The sequence below is a fragment of the Acomys minous genome (assembly GCF_964271855.1).
Source record: "Acomys minous genome assembly, chromosome: 4".
NCBI lineage: Eukaryota > Metazoa > Chordata > Mammalia > Rodentia > Muridae > Acomys > Acomys minous.
In genome coordinates this window covers 70,107,388-70,126,906 of record NC_140486.1, presented here as the reverse complement: position 1 = coordinate 70,126,906, position 19,519 = coordinate 70,107,388, and the positions used below count along the sequence as shown (strand labels likewise).

General features: G+C 43.8%; 1 long non-coding RNA gene across 1 annotated transcript in view; it reads left to right on the top strand.

Moving 5' to 3' along the window:
- LOC311596405 overlaps positions 1-19,519 on the top strand; it is a 31,736-nt gene that overhangs the window by 3,035 nt on the left and 9,182 nt on the right. Inside the window, exon 2 of the long non-coding RNA XR_014778820.1 lies at positions 346-478. This is a non-coding gene — a long non-coding RNA (uncharacterized lncRNA). The remainder of the gene's footprint in view (positions 1-345; positions 479-19,519) is intronic.

Genomic DNA, 19,519 nt, shown 5'->3' with positions numbered 1-19,519 from the left:
CAAAACAACAAAACAACAACAACAGCAGAGAGCAAGACCTGGTGGCACTCAGAGGAAGGACAGCAGGCTACCAAGAAGAGACTTGATACCCTATGAGCATATAAGGGGGAAGGAGGTCCCCCTCAGTCACAGTCATAGGGGAGGAGAGTAAGGGGAAAATGGGAGGGAGGGAGGAATGGGAGGATACAAGGGATGGGATAACCATTGAGATGTAATATGAATAAATTAATAAAAAAAAAGAGTCACAGCCAAAGCTGTCTTCTTGTATGCATAATCATGTAGAGGAGTGTCAGAGTTTTCTGGAAGGACAGGAAGTGTCATGCAAAGCTGGTTTTGCTTTCTCAGTCTGTTGCAAAGGAAGGGTGAGATGGAGAAGAGGAAGATGTGGAAACGGACTTGAGCAGAGTCAGTTATGAGGGAAGATGGAGGCTGTGGAGCACCAGTCCACGGAGCTGCTTCTTGCCACCCTCACTAAAGTGTAGGTGTCTGGAGTTGACTGTGGCACTGGTTGGTTCTTTACAAAACCCCTTTGTTTCTCTTTGCTTGCTATCCATGGCCTCTCATCACTTCTTTCTCCTTCTCTCTAGCCGTTGCAGTGTGTGTGTGTGGGGGCATCCAAATAGGATGGACTGCCTTTTCTCCAGGTTCATTCGGACTCTCCTACTCCCTGACACCTGGCAGCCCCTCTCCAGCTCTTTGCACCTCTTATCTCTATGGTAACGAAAGGCATGGTGATGCTGGGGATTTGCCTCAGAGAGTTGGCCTGAACAAGCTGCTTTCCTGGGATAGCTTGTCCTTTTGCAGTTAACGGAGCTGCCTGGGGAGAGGTGCTTCCCCCAGCAGGATGACAGGCAGCCTCCAGATGCCGGCACTTGGCAAGTCTGAGCTGAATGTCTCCGGGAAAATATGATGTAATTAACAGAGCCTCAGCAGCTGGAAGGATTCAGCACCTCACATTGATTTTCCATGTCTCCTATTTACTTTCGCTTTTTAAAACCATCCACAGTGACAGGAAATCAAAGCATTATAATGGTGTGCATGAGGGCCACAGTGCTGGGTCAGCATTTCCTTGAGAAATTCTGAAATTAATCAGCTTGTGATCACTCGGTCATCCCTTTCCACTCCTAAATTAAATTGGCCTCCGAAATGCTAAGAAATAGTAATGTGTTCTTAGATATTTAAAAAATCAATTGTACCATTGTAAAATTTGAGAGGACTACTGTGTGGGGGAGAAGTTAGCCCAAGCCACTGGGTCTTTCCTTCTTTGGATTCAATATGAAGGTAAGAAGAAAGACATCTGGGGACAAAGGGACGCCACATGCACTCTTCCCAAGTTTTCTGGGCTTCAGAAATGTACCAGGTGGAACAAGAGAGAAGCTCCTTGTTTTGAGTTTATGTTTTCTTAAAAACAACGACAGCAGCCAAAAATTTCCGTGTGTGTGTGTGTGTGTGTGTGTGTGTGTGTGTGTGTGTGTGTGTGTTTACTTGTGTGCCATGGCACAAGTGTGGAGGTCAGAGGACCCCTTCACCTGCTGAGCCATCTTGTCAGCCCCTGTATCTTGTCCATCACTAAACGAAGGCAAGTAAGTTTCCCCGCTGCAGTTATTCATGAAGTGTCATGCAAGGCTGGGTTGGTTTTCTCATAGGCTATCACTATCACTGTTAGTACCTTCCCCAACAGATGAAGGAATATTGGGCTGATTTCATTCTTGATTCCTTGAAATGCTGGGCACAGGGAGAGAGTTGGCTCAGCAGGGGGAGACAACTGCTGCCAAGCCAGGGCCCAAGTTCTCTCCTCAGGACACACATGGAAGAAAGAGAGAACTGATTCCCCAGAGCTGTCTCCTGTCCTCTATCACTGCGCACGCGTGCACACACACACACACACACACACACTCACAATAAATAGTAAACAATAGGTCTACAACAAATGGTAAACAAGTAGCGAGGTATAATGCTAGAGAAAGCAGGCCGAGAGCTGTGGCGGAAAACATCCCTTGGCTGAAGGCTGCTAGCGTTGGGTCGATTTGACACTGGACTAAATTTGATTTAGTTGTGGCAGGTGGCTGGTCTTGGCCATACTGTACCAACTCACTTTTATTTCTCTTCTTTATTGACTCAAATAATACGGTCGTTTTTATAAATAATTAGGAAAATTGAGATAAGAAGAAAATTGCCCATAATTGTACCATCCAAACACAATAGCTCCATTGCTCTTGAGCTGTTAGTTGGGGTCATTTTCAAATTCAGTGTTTTAGTAGGATGCATGCGCAATGTGAAAACAAGTTTGCTGTTTGATTTTTCACTTGCTAGATGTCAGGAACAGTCTCCATGCTTCTTTTAGCTTCAGTAAATATCATTTTAATTGCTGCCAGAGCAGCTGGAACAATTCAATCCCTCATATGGATTTTCCATGAGTTCTGCGAAAGTGGAGACACCCCATTATTTTAACTATTTCCGTATTTGGGGCAATCAATCAAAGCCATTTCTTGATATAATTAATCCCATGATAAGCATATTTATACGTAACACTTTTCCGTATAGAAGATTATTTCTTTAGAATGAATCCAAGATATTACTCAATATCTGTGAAGATTTTGTGGCTCTTCATACTTCTTGCTGCTCTTCACAACTCATGTGACAGCGTCGTCACCTGGGATGTTTGAGGATGCACTTTTAGCAGATTCTGTGTGGGCCACATGTGTTGTGCCCTGAGAACTTTATCCATGCGGTTTTGTGAACAAGGAAATAGCCCAGAAATCACCATTTTTGAACTTAAATGTGTCCTTTGCCTACCTTGCTCGACCCACAAAAGTCACTTCATTATCAGCCATTTCTTTCAAGTGTGCAACAATGCATTCTTTGTCTGCTTATAACTTTCCATTTCCTCAAACCTCAGAAAAATAATTTGTATCCCAGCCCCCTGGTTGGGCTCTGAGTTTGTAGAGGCTGTGTCTCTCTCTTCCATGCTCCACAGAACTTCATGGGCATGTCCTTGCTGGGAATAACACCTTTGGCAAGTGGAAGATTTCTGAGTGGAAAGAAAGTACACTTTCTAGGAAGAGAATAAGGGCCCAGAGAGATGGAGTGAGAATGGTACCACAGAGTCCCAGCAGCAGATGTTCTGGGTGTTGAAACTCCCACCAGAACAGCTGCGGCAATGTCGAATCACATCTGGGTGTGTGATGCGGCTGCATCATTACCTACCGACAGAAAAACAGCCAGATGCTTCCAATTCGTTTTAAGGATCAAGCTTAAGGTCGGAACCTGTAAAAAGTCCCCACTTCCCGACCGACAGCTTATCAATTGCCACGGCAGTTCCTGCAGATGCGTCCTCATGGGCACCATAAGGACAGCGCTAGTTGCGGCAGGGAGAGACAGAGCACAGATGCTGTGCACCCAGACTCATGGCTCCGGCTCCTGCTGTCTGGCTGGAGAATGAAGTCATCAAGGCCCTTCCACACAATGGTTGCAGTGTGGCTTCTTGTCACAGTGTGTGAAAGTTGCTGGGGTGGACTCTGATTTATTTCTCCTTTAGATCTTCAAGTGCTCTCTCTCTCTCTCTCTCTCTCTCTCTCTCTCTCTCTCTCTCTCTCTTTCTCTCTCTCTCTCTCTCTCTCTCTCTTTCTCTCCTCTCTCTCTCTCTCTCTCTGAAGAAAAGAGGGAAATCATACCTCTTTCTCTCACATTTTTTGCTTCTTTCTCCAATTCCCTACCCACAGTTGTTTTTCTAGGCCAGTTGAGCACCTAACCATGTGGTAGCAGAAAGTCACGGGGAGCAGAACGTTCTTTGGACTTGGAGGTGACAACTGTGGACACTGACTGCGTGTCTCTTCTTGTGTCACTGTTTTAATGTTACATGGACGCAAAAGTCATTACAAATGGTACCTGGAGCCTGGGAAAATAGTGTGCCTGTTAAAGTGCTTTGCTTGAGAGTAAAAAGACTCAAGTTAATGTTCCAGAACCCACGGCAAATTGTCAAGGTGTGGCAGCAAGTGATTATAAACTCCATGCTGGACAGGGGAGAAGGGATCTCTGGGGCTTATTTTACAGCCTCTCACCTGGTCAGTGAGCTCCAGACCCTGTCTCAAAGGAAGAGGATAACATTTCTGAGTCAAAGCTTGCCTTCTAGCCACTACGTCCATGGGTACCCATGTGCACAAACACACATGAAGAAAAAAAGTGACTATTTGGGGCATGGCTCTAGGCACCAACCTAGAAGCCTAGCATACATGAGACCTTGGGTCCAGGCCCCAGTATTGGGGTGTTGGTAATACCAAAGAGACTTAAAGAGATTTTTTTGTGTGTGTGTGCTTTCTTCTTTATTTTTTGAGAGAGTCCCAAGGGAGCAGAGAATAGTCAAATTAATATAGAGTTGGATCAATGTACAAAAGAAAGAGTAATACTGTCTATTGATAGTCATGAAACAGTGTGAGCTAGGCTGTGCTAGCAGTCTGCAGTGGTGTGGATTTTTCTTATAGTCACGTTTGAATACATGTCCCTGCCACTGAGGTTTTGAATGTCACTTATGAAAAGCATGTTCCCTGCTCACCAGCATGTCTGACCAAGGCTCCAGCCAAATCCTGGTTCTACGTAACTCAACACAGCCCCGCCCTGAGCATGGGGCTCTTCCCAGCTTCGTGCTTTTCCTCAAAATACCAAGTCCTTGCGATGCCTCTCCTCAACTCTGTCTGGAGTCTTTTGCCTTTCTAAATACACCCAGACTTCCCACTCCTGTACCAGTACATTGCTGGCAGAAGGGTTGACCCTGACTGAGTTTTAAGACATTGACTTCTGTAGTACTCCACAGCATATGTAAATCACATCTAAAGCTTCAGTGTTCTCCATTGCTTGAAAGTTACATAACCACCCCTCCATCCATGCTAGATTCTCAATGTCCACTCTAGCCATTAGGATACAACTCTGTACATACTCTTTTTATTTTTATTTATTTTTTATTTTATTACCATTTAATAAGAGAAGCTATTATTACCATTTAAGAAGATACTCATCATAGGCTATGTAGTGCTTTAGAAGTAAGTTTGTCAGGGCTAAGGTATTGATACCATTCTTAAAAGTGTTTCAAATTCTTAGTTTAAAGTCTATAGCCTGGGCTGGAGAGATGGCTCAGAGGTTAAGCACATTGACTGCACTTCCGGAGGTCCTGAGTTCAAGTCCCAACAACCACATGGTGACTCACAAACATCTAAATGTGATCTGGCCTGATGTACATGCAGACAGAGCACTGTATACATAACAATAAATAATAAATATTTTAAAAAATTAAGTCTGTAGCCTTCACAGATAATGCAGACAAGTAATTTAAGGGACAAGATGTGGCTTAGAAGCATACAGGTGTGCTTAAGAAGTAACACTTCAGTCCTTGATATGAACCCACAAGGCTGGCTGCATATACCCATGCCTTTCCAGAGATCAACAGTATGGATCTGATGTGACTCATGTCCCCTGCAGTTGCTCAGTGACAACTGGCTTGTGACCATCCCATACTCATTTTGGCCCCACTCTCCCAGAAGTGAAAGCATATCCCTGAACGTTGATGTTGTTTTCCTCGGCTATACGTCTTCCTTACGTTATCTGGCAAACCATTTCTTTCATCTCTTTTCTCCAATCCTCGTCTTCCATTTCATGCCTAGCTGGTCTGCAGCCTTCCTTCATGGCTCTCAGTGTCAACAGAAAGTTCCAAGTTGTCTATTCATCACACAATCTGTCTGTTCTTCTACCTGGAATTCCTTCTCTTACAAGTTTATACACTTATTATGTTCTTTCTTGAGTTTCTGTGCATATGTGTGTTCATATGCAGGGTATGTGTAGTTAGTACATGTGGTGTCTCTCTGTGTGTAGTAGTGTACGTGTGTTGTGTGTGCTGTATGTTGTGTGCAAAGGTGTGCTCTCCCATGCAGAGGCATTTGGCAGCCTGCCAGAAGGTGACCTCAGATTGTCTTCCTCAAATGCTTCTCCCTGCCCCCCTCTTTTTTTTTTTTTTAAAGAAAAGGTCTCTATTGAGCTTGCAGTTTGTTGTTTTGGCTACACTGCGTGGCCAGCAGGTGTCACAGGTACTCCTGTCTCCTCCCCACCTACCAACAGTAGGCTGTCAGTTCAGAGTGGCACATGTGGCTTTAGTGTAGAGACTGGGGAGCTGGACCTAGGTCATTATGCCTGCACTAATCCATCTTCTTAGCCATTCTTTATCTACTTTTCCATATTCACTTATTTAGTATGATGATATTTTTCTTAAAGTATAGTCATTTACCATGTTTCCTAGTTACACAGTGTGTGCCCATGAGTACACATATAGAAGAAGACATGAAAATATTTTAAAATTATGTACAGAATTTACATAGACTTTCACCAAAAACAGAGGATTATTTTATAGTATTTACTTAGCACTTAGTATTATAAGGAACGTTGAGGTGGCTTAAATGGGAAGATGTACATATATTATACACAAATACTATACCACCTTACATGAGAGACCCCGGAATCCTAAATTTGCAGGTGATTGGGGATACTGTCATCAAATAGCACCAAGACTGAAGCTCGGACCCATTGGCACCCTTTTTCTCTTTTCTTCATGCCCTCTCTCTGTATATTAGGAATGACCTTCTATTCTTGTAGCTATTGGCCTCAGTGCCTACCCAGTTATAAACAATTTGCCAGCATTGCTAACTCTCAGCATGTCTAGTTTAGATATTACCTGTTTATTTCACACCACAGCAGTGAAACGTTCTATCATAGTCTCTTCACTGTCTTCCCAGAATTGTTGGGGCTCACTCATCTATTGGCTATGTGCCTGTTGTTTTCCCTGGGCTAGAACACTGGTGCATTCGCCTTTAGGTCACTGTATTTTCCTCCACATTAAAATTTACGTTCCTCGTGCATTTTCTTTTTCTTCTGTGAACCCATCACTAAAATTTGAAGCCCTTATGACAGCTGCATAAAACTCCGCTCAGGCATTCCCACAGATGGAGCAAATGGTCCCGAATCCATAATCTCCTGTCTGCCCCACCCTCCCTGCCAACTTGGACACCTTCCTCCCAGAATTCCCCAAGCCCCTTCCGGTCTTCGGGCCCCCAGGACTTGACATCTGGGCTTCTTCATCCTGCCTACGTGTGGAACTTATTTCTTCCCCTCTCATTTCCTGCATTTCAGTTTTGCTTCATCTTGCTCACTAATGGGATGTCGGTTAAAGCACTGCCTCTGAGTTAGCTTGTGAGTGAGAGCATGCCGAAGGGATCTTTCTAATCTCTGTTTGTCTGAGACTTCTTTATCTTCTGTTATGCTGGAGGAAGAGACAGGCATAACGGAGATGCAGCTGCCTCGTATGGGCCTCAGTGTTGCTGGCGAGAGGCGCAGTGACATCTCTATTCTTTGTTTTCCATGATGATCTTTCCTTTCTCAGACCAAGGGCCTGATGCTGGGATGAAATGTCTATGTCTCCACACCCAGCGTTTTACTAGAACTTTAGAAGTTGAGCATATTGTGGGGGGAGTGGCTTGGGGCTCCAAAGTTCCTTTTCCTCTTTGGTCTATTTCTTTGATTGTTTATGGAGAGTCAGTAAATCTTGTCTTCCAAGTGGTCTAGTGGAGAGTGTTTGCATTTGGCTATACATGTGTGACTCCTGCAGTCTTTCTTTTGCCGTCTGAGTGCACTTTTAAGCTGTATCCCATTCTTATTTCATGCAGATGGTATGTTCGCAAAGCTCTCTGATGATAATTGCTATGCAGTTTTTATTGTTTCCTTTTCTGGTTCTGTGTCTTATCTGTACAATCAATGACAAATAGCTGGGTAGATAGATAGATAGATAAATAGTAAGATAGACAGTAAGATGATAGATAGATAAATGATAGATATATAGATAGATGATAGGTAGATAGGTAGGTAGATAGAAAGGTAGGCAGGTAGATAGGTAGGTAGGTAGGTAGATGGGTAGGTAGGTAGATAGGTAGGCAGGTAGGAAGGTAGGTAGGTAGGTAGGTAGGTAGATAGGTGGGTAGGTAGGTAGATGGGTAGGTAGGTAGGTAGTTAGATAAGTAGGTAGATAGGTAGGTAGGTAGTTAGATAAGTAGGTAGATAGGTAGGTAGGTAGTTAGATAAGTAGGTAGATAGGTAGGTAGGTAGGTAGATAGATAGGTGGATAGGCAGGTAGGTAGATAGGTAGGCAGGTAGATAGGTAGGTAGGTAGGTAGATAGGTAAGTGGGTAGGTAGATAGGTAGGTAGGTAGGCAGGTAGGTAGATAGGTAGGTAGGTAGGTAGATAGGTAGGTAGGTAGATAGGTAGGTAGGTAGGTAGATAGGTAGATAGGTAAGTAGGTAGGTAGATAGGTAGGTAGGTAGGTAGGTAGGTAGGCAGGTAGGTAGATAGGTAGGTAGGTAGGTAGATAGGTAGGTAGGTAGATAGGTAGGTAGGTAGGTAGGTAGGTAGATAGGTAGATAGGTAAGTAGGTAGGTAGATAGGTAGGTAGGTAGGTAGATAGGTAAGTGGGTAGGTAGATAGGTAAGTGGGTAGGTAGATAGGTAGGTAGGTAGGTAGATAGGTAGGTAGGTAGGTAGATAGGTAGATAGGTAAGTAGGTAGGTAGATAGGTAGGTAGGTAGGTAGGTAGGTAGGCAGGTAGGTAGATAAGTAGGTAGGTAGATAGGTAGGTAGGTAGGTAGGTAGGTAGGCAGGTAGGTAGATAGGTAGGTAGGTAGGTAGATAGGTAGATAGGTAGGTAGGTAGATAGGTAGGTAGGTAGGTAGGCAGGTAGGTAGATAGGTAGGTAGGTAGGTAGATGGTAGGTAGGTAGGTAGATAGGTAAGTGGGTAGGTAGATAGGTAGGTAGGTAGGTAGGTAGGTAGGCAGGTAGGTAGATATGTAGGTAGGTAGGTAGATAGGTAGGTAGGTAGGTAGATAGGTAAGTAGGTAGGTAGATAGGTAGGTAGGTAGGTAGGCAGGTAGGTAGATAGGTAGGTAGGTAGGTAGATAGGTAGGTAGGTAGGTAGATAGGTAAGTGGGTAGGTAGATAGGTAGGTAGGTAGGTAGGTAGGTAGATAGGTAAGTGGGTAGGTAGATAGGTAGGTAGGTAGGCAGGCAGGTAGGTAGGTAGGTAGGTAGGTAGGTAGATAGGTAAGTAGGTAGGTAGATAGGTAGGTAGGTAGGTAGGCAGGTAGGTAGATAGGTAGGTAGGTAGGTAGATAGGTAGGTAGGTAGGTAGATAGGTAAGTGGGTAGGTAGATAGGTAGGTAGGTAGGTAGGTAGGTAGGTATATAGGTAGGCAGGTAGATAGGTAGGTAGGTAAGTAGGTAGGTAGATAGGTATGTATGTATGTATGTATGTATGTATGTATGTATGTATGTATGTAGGTAGATGAACTTATTTTTTGCCCTCTGCTATGTTTGATGCCTTCTTTAAGTGTTGCAGTAGCTGTATACTTGTCAGCGCTTAAGAGATGGCCCTGTACTCAGCTCACAGGAGACGAGTCCCTGTGCGAGTGGCAGCTGACCTCTCAGTAGGTACTGTAAGAATGAGCTGACTATGTGCACGGGGCAGCTGGTCCCCCTGAAGGTACTGTGAAAATGTAAACAGGCTTATTGGATGAAAATCTCAAATGGAGTCTCCGCAGATTTTCTTTTTCCTTAGTGGCAATCTGTTCCTTTTGCAGTCTCACCTTTATTTCTGCCCGGGACGTACATATCTGAACTCTCTGTTCAGGAGCATTTGGAACCAACTTTTATCCAATGGCTTTACTTTGAGGCCAGCATTCCTTTGTCAGCTAAGACCAGATCCTCACTGATTCAAGTTCCCTCAAGTCTGTTCATCCTTGTAGGGATGAGAGAAAAGACCAGCTAGTTAGTTCCTGCTGGCCTGGGGTGGGTAAGGGGAGAGATGCCAATCCATGTGTGAATGTAGACTCTGTTTCAAGTCCTGCCTCACTGACTTCCCACCGTATGCTCAGTGTCTGAGAACCCATCATCTCCAGGATCTGCTGATGAACCAAATGTACGCAGACTCCGGATACTTCTACTCCACTCAGGTCTTGTTGTTTCTCCATTACTCTTTCTTCCCCCAAAATGTTTTGACAGCTGCCCACTGTTGTTACCTTTCTGGTGTATGCATTTATAAGTATTTAATTTCTCTCTTGTCAGTTCAGAATGGTTTCAGATGGGAGACAAGACTAATATGTTTAGTCTGTCTAACATATTTAAGCAAAGTGTAGTTCTTTTTTTATATAACTTCAAGAAATGGCATTGGTGTGTAGGTGTGTGTGTGTGTGTGTGTGTGTGTGAGAGAGAGAGAGAGAGAGAGAGAGAGAGAGAGAGAGAGAGAGAGAGAGAGAGAGAGAGAGAGAGAGAAACCACGGCACAGAGAACACCATAGGGTTTATATTCAGTCGTAGAACTAAGAAATTCATAAACTTCCAAGTCTCCATGGAGGGAGCAGCCATTTGAATTTCTGGCCTCTGTGAATCCTTCACTGTGCCAGGCTCCAGTGAGGCTGGGGCTAAGAGACCTCAGAGAATTGTCTTCCCTCCAGCAGCTGCTGCGGCATCAGGAGCCTGGGAGGCCAGCTTCTGGGATGGCTTTGCATAATTAATTGAGGTCTGGAGCTGGACTCCTCCTATATTTCTGTAATATTCATACTCATTCCAAGGTGCTGATGCTGTTCTTATTTATTGACTTGTTTGTTTGTTTATTTATTTAATTTATTCACATTACAACCCAATTGTTGTCCCATCCCTTGTATCCTCTCATTCCTCCCTCCCTCCCACTTTTACCCCTCCCCTAGGTCTATGACCAAGGGAGGCCTCCTCCCCCACTATATGGTTATAGGCTATCAAGTCTCATCTTGGTAGCCTGCCTATTCTTTCTCTGAGTGCCATCAGGCCTCCCCACCAAGGGGAGGTGGTTAAATATGGGGCACCAGAGTTCATGTCAGAGTCAGTCCCCACTCTCCACATAACTGTAGAGAATGTCCTGCCCATTGGGTAGATCAGAGTAGGGGTTTGATGTTTACTATATGTAAACAGACCCTCCTTTCCTTATCTACCAGCTGTGATCAAGGGAGTGTCTGCTAATAGCCTTGTTTCTGAAGTTCTCACAGTCCTTCTTGAAGAGAATAGAAGTGACACTTGTTAAGATTAAGTGATTGTAAAATAAAAATAAAACTAGCAAAGCATTGGGCAATTGAGAGACTACCTGGTCCACTCTTCTGAAAAGCTGAGATGTGAGTCAGCCTAGGAGAGAGAGGAAGAGATCCAGAAAATGTGGTAGCAAACAATGGGTTAGCACTCAGCACCAAAAACAAAATAAAACAAAACAAAAACAAAAACAAAACAAACAAACAAAAAAACAAAAAAAACCACACACAACAACAACAACAAGAAAACAATGAAACAAAAACCAAATTATAGTTTTTCTCAAAATGTGTCAATCTGGAAGACATGATGTTGAGTAAAATAAATCGGTCATGGAAAGACAGCTACCACATGTCTTCTCTCATAGGTAGCAGCCCAAAGCAGTCGGTCTGAAGGTAGAAAGGTGACTGCTTATGAGAGATTGGGAAGTGAGGGGAATAGAAAAAGAAAGGATGATGCTGACTGGGACTCACAGCTTAAATGTGTGGAAATGCCATACTGAGCCCCATTAATATTAATATATGTGCAACACATGTTTAAATAATTAAACATTTAAAGTGCCATGTAAAATATCTTAAAAAGCAAAACAGTTATATCTCCTCCTTTAAATAAAAACCCACCAGACCCACAAATGCCACAGGGAAGATCCCCTTTCCTTACCTAAATTGGGTGAAAATAACCTTGCTGATTTGTGACCACTATACAGTCTTTTCTTTGTAACTGGTGTATGTTGGCATTCAGTGTTGCATTGTGGGAAATGTGACATCAGAGAATTAAGGTTAAGACTTCTGTATTGGTTCACACAAAATGTGTCAGGAATCCAGATGCTCCCTGAGACACAAGGGTGTTAGTCATTGGGTCCCCGTGTCCCTAAGTCCTCAGCCTCAGCATATGACACTAACTGAAGCAGCTAGGCCTTTCAAGGGGAAATTAGAATCAATGAGGTCACGTGGGTAGTGACCTTGTGTAGTCTCTGCTCATAAGAAGACAAACTGTAAACAGGTTCTGAGATGCCAGAGTTGCACACACAGAGAAGGCATGATAGGGAGGCAGCCACCGGCCAACCAAACACATGGGCGCCTCTGAGGAAACCACATCTGCAGGCAATTTCCTCTGGAATGTTCGCATTTCAGCTCTGTTAGAAAAATGAGTTTCTATAGTTTAAACTATCCAGTGTATGATATCTTGTTATAACATCTTGGCTGCATGAACATAGCTTGTTTTTAATCTGTATTTGATTTTTAAACTGGATTTTAAAAGAGAATATAAAAATTTCATATTAGACACACCGTAAATCAGCTTTGGCTAACAGTTGCAAATATAAACATTAGACCCTTGCTAAGAAACGTAACCACATTTGGCGTGGCTTGGGATGGTCACCTGTGAGGCATTGAGTTGATCTGGTCTTGGGGATGGTCACCTGTGAGGCATTGAGTTGATCTGGTCTTGGGCATGGTCATCTGTGAGGCATTGAGTTGATCTGGTCTTGGGTTTCCAGGTGGAGCTCAGAGCTCTCCAGACTCTCCTTTGGGGGTCTTCACTGCCTGTCAAGGAAAGCTTGCCTGGTAGGGAAGGTATTAAAGAGGAAGAGAAAAATGGAAAATAGGAAGAGATTAGTGGAGAACACTTCTGGTGTTGAGCGTCCCTGGTGAGCAGTGAACTTGAGAGTCCATTCCTCAATTTTATCATCATCCTGGATGGATGCCAACCCCTGGGAGGATACTGAGGTGGACATCTGAGAAACTGCCTCTCACAGAAAAGATTCTTCATTGAGCCTTCTGGAGGCATATATAACCTTCTATAACCAGGCTGGGAACAAAAAGCAGTAGTTTATTCATTAAACTATATGCTAAAAGTGCTCGTTCCAGGCCAATAACTAGACTAAGAAACACTTGCATAATGGTTGGTCTGCAGCTGCAAACCTGGAGATTGCATGTTGACCCAACACACCAAAGGCCAGCACAGAAAGCCAAAATATTATGTTCAGATTGCCACCATCCAAGTGCCATGCTGTCCATTAGCACAGCTCTCATGCTGACCCAAGCCCTATATCCAATCACTGAACGACAAAGAATGAAACTGAGGGTTGGGGCAGATAGCTTTATTGGTAAAGCACTTGGCTTAGGTGTGGAAGGACCCGCGTTTCATCCCCAGAGCCTGTGTAAGAAGCTAGGTATGGTGGTGGCACGCTTTTATTATCTGTGAGATGGCAAGACAAGAGGTAGGGATAGGTGGACCCTGAAACTTTCTGGAAGATATTCTAGCCCACTTGTAAGTTCAAGGCCAAAAAGAGACCTGGTTTCGAACAAAAGGCGGGTGTTGTCTTCTGACCTCCCCATGTATACACACATGTGGCATGTGCACCTTTGTACCCACATGTGTGCTCATACTCTCTCATACAGAATGAAACTGAAGAATTACAAACTTAGACTGAGAGGAGAAAAAATAGACAGACCCTAGCACACACATGCACACACACTGACACATGTGCACCCACGTGCACACACACATGAATACACATACATGCACACGTAAAAAGACAGACAGTCAGAAACACACACATAAACACACACACACACACACACACACACACACACACACACGGTGTGGGTGAGCGAGAAAGCAGTAGAGTCAAGGAGACAGTCACAAGGAAAGTGGATTCTTCGAACTTGTCATTCCTTAGGAGAGCTTGGGTCCCCTGGTATTACCACTCATGTCTCTTTGCACTTGACCTCACCTCCTGTGGTTCTATTTTAGATCCAGGGACTGTGTCAGACTGAAGCCCACGTGTGCTTGCAAATGTGATGTGCTTTCCAATGGATATTCACGAATTCACTGAGATGGAACAAAAAGGATATGGGAACAAGTTAATATTCTCATGTTTGATTTCACTAGCGTGCTATACCTGAGACTCACTCAGCGATGAGCTTGAGGCCTCATTCAGGCAGAAGAATCAATGCAAGAGCTACAGTCGGGAGGTGGCCGGCCACACTGGGGCAGGAAGTGCTCTTTCTTGCAGGATAACTCTTTCCTGCAAGCATGGAGTTTTGTCTCTGGTGCTTGTTAAATACTGTATTTATGCCATGTGTTTGTATACAGTGGGATTAGGGGACCAAACCAAATCACTGCTGATAGTTGCTTGAAGGGATGTTTGACTAGGAGATTTACACAGTGTTCTTAATAATCTTTTTTATTTATTTATAGAATGTTATCATTCCAAACATACAGAGCCACCATCCCCAAGGACAGATGCTTTCTATTTGAGGAACACCAGCTCTGCATGTTGATTTTCGAAGAGATAAAAAGAGCATCTGGCCACCACAGCACAGGCTCACGTCCCCTCCCTCTTCATTATGCGAGGAGCAGATGAGATTTTTGCTTCATTCCTATTTATACAAATAAAGACAGCAATCTGGGAGATATGTCACACTGGCATGAAGCGCCACTGATCTTGCTGGGTTGAAATGTACATGTTCCATTAACAACAATTATAGTGTATAATTAAGGTTTGGGTTCCCAAGCGGGACTCGGTAGCTTCCTCAAATAGTGATGAGTTTAGGGAAGACGTGGTAAAGTAAATATACGCCTCCTTTCATCCTCCCAATTGCTCCCCCTCCTGCCCATCTCGCCCTCTTCCCCAGAGCACCACAAGTGCATGTGTCAAAGATGGTCTACAAGGAATAAAGCGTTTACATGCCCTCTAGTGTAGCCAGACATGAGGCTACTATGAAAATAGACATTATTTTAGAAGAAAGACCCTAGCAAGCAAAACTATCTGGATATTGCCATGCATTTCATGGGGGTTCATATGTAACGGGGTCCATGTAACAGAATGAGGTTCAGGCTAAGGTGATTTTGAATGTGCCGCCTGCATGAGGTGATCTGTGGAAGAATTCTTCTGCAGATCTGCATTTCTAGGTGTAGGTGGAGATTTCCCGAGGCGTCTGCAATCTTAGTATACCCGTGCACATGTGTAAACAATCACAGAGAACAGGCTAATTCCTTTCAGGTCCCCTCACCCAGGAGTGTCTCTGGGCACCTCCTCTCTTCCTGCACACTTCACCCTTTAGTCTCTAAAGCTGTGGTTCCTAACCTGTGGATGGGGCCTCCTTTGGGGGAGTGAACGACCCTTTCACTGGGGCCATCTAAGAGATATGTACATTATGATTCATGACAGTGGCAAAATTACAATGAAAATGACTTGATGGGTGGGTCACCACACCATGAGGGACTATATTAAACGGTCTCAGCATTAGCAAGGGTGAGAACCACTGCAATAAAGAGAGCTGCGATCTGTGTCTGCTCAGTGAGTGCTGATTACGACGTAGATACATTTATAAGAACAGTTACCACAGGGACAGGCTTTACACACTGCAGGTGGTGGTGATGCTGCCTGGTGTGAGGCATTTCCTATGATAAGCAAGCAGTTATCAGTAATTGTCTCAACAGCCAAATCCAGAATGTTCAACTATACTTTCAGCCAGATCCAGAATGTGCAACTGTACTTCTGACACAGAAGAACAAGCCTCCCCACCCCCAGAAACCTACAGCAGGCTCACATGGCCAAGGGAATAACTCTTGGTTGAAAAATTTCAGGATTGATCCAGGTCAGGTGTAGCGGGAGAGGGGGACCGTTTGGGAGCTCACTGAGTGAGGCATTACCCTCTGGTTCTCTTTGGTAGGAGACTGTGGTTACAGCAAGGGTGGGTTAAGCAATGCTAGTTTTTGTTACTCTGTGAGCATTCGTTTTCTCAGGGAAGTTGGGATGGGGTTCGGCACAAGATGGATACTCCATCCAGATGGGTCAGGGGCACCTTGTTGTATTTCATCGATGAAGGGTCAGAATTGAGCAGATATTTTCTACAAGAGTGTACGACTTTAAAGGCTTAGGTCTTGCAAACAGCACACAATTCTCTACTAAGCTACTCTCCAAAAATCCCTGAAAGAAAACATGGCTCGGGACAGAAAAGCCTGCTGATGACTTTAAGGCATTTCCTTGGTATCTGGAAGACTGAGTATGATGTGTACAGAAAAAAAACCCCAGGGAAACAAGCAAGCAAGCCAACAAACAAAAACCCAAACCAAGAGGCTGAGCAGGTATAAATTATATCGTGAATCCTGAGTAGGTCATGATGCAATAATTTTGGTGACCTTCTGGTATCGATATTATTGATGGTTCACCCCTCTCTCTTTCCTGTGGAGGACTTAATTTGTTCAGAATATGGATTCCCATGGGGTAACATGGGATGATCAGAAGTATCAAAGAAATGTCTTTCTTTCTTTCTTTCTTTCTTTCTTTCTTTCTTTAAGAACAACTCAGCAAAATAAAATTCTGGTTTATTATTGGACATTGTTTCACACACACACACCAAACAGGGCAAAAATTAAAATAAACAGCAACTTCATAAATTTAAAAAAGGGAAAAGAAGTCTTTTAGCCATCTCATACAAATGACTATATATAGTACAGCTAAGGGCATACGCAAAAAAGGTGCTAGACTGCTTGGATAAGATTGGTGGTTTGGTTTTTTTGTTTGTTTGTTTTTGTTTTGTTTTTAACAAGGTTTTTTTCCTCCTTTGAGATCATAATGAACACGGTCACACCACAAGTAGAGTCAGAAGTTGCGCAGAGAACGCTCTGAAGGCTGGTTTGGTCACCCATTATTAAAAAGTGGCCGACCCCTAATAAAATTAGGAGAGAGAGTCCAAGGTTTTAGAAATAAGCTCTTAGACCTGTATTGCCTGCGTTAGGATGCTTTATTGATTAAAGTCTTGGAAAGATGATTTTCTGAATCCAAGTTAGGATTTCACAGCAACATCATCACAGTGTTACTGCCCCTTCGCCTTGGTTGGACCATGCGTTCTACACTGAAAATCCCTCGATTGGAAATCACCTTTTCAGGTGTTAAACTGAAGGTCTTTCCAGATAGCAATGCCCAAGGCAGAGGGGCCTCTGCCCTTTTTTAGTTATCTCTTTGGCAGCTTAGTATCTATCTGTGTAGTTTGTTCCCTGGCACTTTAAAATTCACCATATTAGGCTAAAGAAGAGATTTTGATTGGACAAGGACAACAATAGCAGGTGAAGCCAAGCAGAATTTGGCCTTGGAGCCAGACTGAGTCACATAACTTCCTGTTTGGATGTTATACTTGGTACTTTTTGAATTTTCTCATTACTTCAGTAATGTTAGATTTCTGGATTTGGACTTTTTATTCTCAAATTTCCAAAAATGGTAGATAGCATGGGATGGGAGGAGGCAGCTCCAAAGTGAAAATTTAAATTCAATGAACACAGTTATATTTCGCAGTGGATCCCTATGACTACCGGTTGTCCTTTTTGCCGCCCAGCCAAATAAACAAATGTTGAATAACCTCCTACACTGACTTTTCATGCTACCTCCCACAGCATGCCTGCAGCTGCTCCAGGTCAAAGAGATGCCACCCAGAGCTGCTGGAATGTCTTTCCCCTAATTACTCCTCTTCTGATGGTGCTTTGGCACACGTCTTAGTTAGGGTTTCATTGCTGTGGAGGGACACCATGACCGCAGCAACTCTTATAAAGGAAAACATTTGATTGGGCCTGGCTAACAGTTTCAGAGCTTTAGTCCATTTTTATCATGGCGGGAAGCATGGCATCATGCAGACACACATGGTGCTAGAGGAGCCAAGGGTTCTCCATTTTGATCTGCAGACAGCAGGAGGAGACTGTGTCACGCTAGTCTTAGCATGAATACAGGAGACCTCAGAGCCTGCCTCATGGTGACATGCTTCCGCCAACAAGGCCACACCTACTTCAACAAGGTCACACCTCCTAATAGTGCCACTTCTTGTGGGCCAAGCATTCAAACACATGAGCCTATGACACTATTCCTATCCAAACCAGCACAGCACCTCTTTTGATGTTGGGAAAGAAGCAACAAGTGTCTTGCACGTGGTGGAAAGGTGGTAAGGTGGCGGTTGAAGGTGAAGGTGCATTCTGACACAACCAACAACTCCGAGGGAGGGCAAGGGTCTTTTCTAGACTGCTGTTTGCTTGCTGCCCAAGTAGTCATTGTTTTTGGTTAACTCTGCCAGTGTTAAATACTGAACCATCACTGTAGTGCTGTCCACTGAGTTTTGTTCCCATTGACACAAATGGTTGAAAACACTCATACTCTTTTATTTCCACATTCGTAGTTATACGTTCTACACAATGGCTTAATGTTTCTGAGGAAATATTAATGACATAAGGATTTTGAGAATGCTCACACTCTAACTTAATTCTCTAGTAAGGAAAATAACACTTAATGACCGAAGGCACTGTTTCGCCTTTTGGTGAATATTTATGGAGTCCCATTCTTGTTTCATGTATTATGCCCTGGGCTATAGATGCAGATGGGAGAGTGGATAAGGCATGGACTACCATTAAGGCACCTACAGCCCAAAGGAGTGGATCAACTGTCATAGAATTATGGCCAACTGTGGCAAGTGGACAAGGGACAGTCACAGGGTGGGACATGGAGCCTGCACTGAGGATGCTGAGTGTAATGTGGCTGCTTACAGGAGTCCTCTAGGATGGAGCACTTAGTGTTATTCAGTCCATTTGAAGAGCTTCAGCAATTCTCTCATGTGCTCTGCCAATTCTGCTGTTTCTGACATCTCTAAGTAATCATTAAACTACCTACCAAAGTTAACATTTTTTATAATGTAATGTGCTTTATTACTACCAAATCATTTGTAGCTGACCCTGAAGAGAACTAAGGAGCATGCCCAAGCCATAGAGCTGGCTTATTGACAGATGGAAGGCTGTGAACAAGGCCTTCCTAACTGCTTGAGTCATGTGTATTTTCCTACATCACTGTGCTGAGAAGCTGCCTGGTGACATTTCACAAGTGGGCTTACTAGGGATAGTGTGTGGGCTGTTGATCCTCGTTCAACACATTCCTTATTTACTACAGACATTCCCTTTCCTGTGTCCTCTATTTGTTATGTAAGTACTGTTGTCTCTCAGCTCTTCCCTCTCCCCACTCTCTCTGGGCAATCACACTGATGTTCAAGGCATGCGTTTCATGTAAAAGAGGACTTCCTAAATCTACATCCAGCTCTGAGCTGTCCCACTGGCAGCATCTGACAAATGTACCAACTAAATGGTTGGCATCTCTCCTGGATGCTCTCAAGGACTGCGTAGGCTCATTTGCTCTTCTTTCTCTCCCACTCAAAGCTGGAGCCGTCTTTATGATTGTAACTCACTGGATGTCGGCACCATCTGCCCAGACAAGCAGGATTAAAGACAGTGCGTGTATCTCTGTCTCTTCACACATTACCTTGAACTGGTCTCCTAAATCTACTTTTTTGAAATTTGTTCTTCTCTCTTTCTGATTCTTGCTGCCCCTGCCTTGTATGTTCAAGT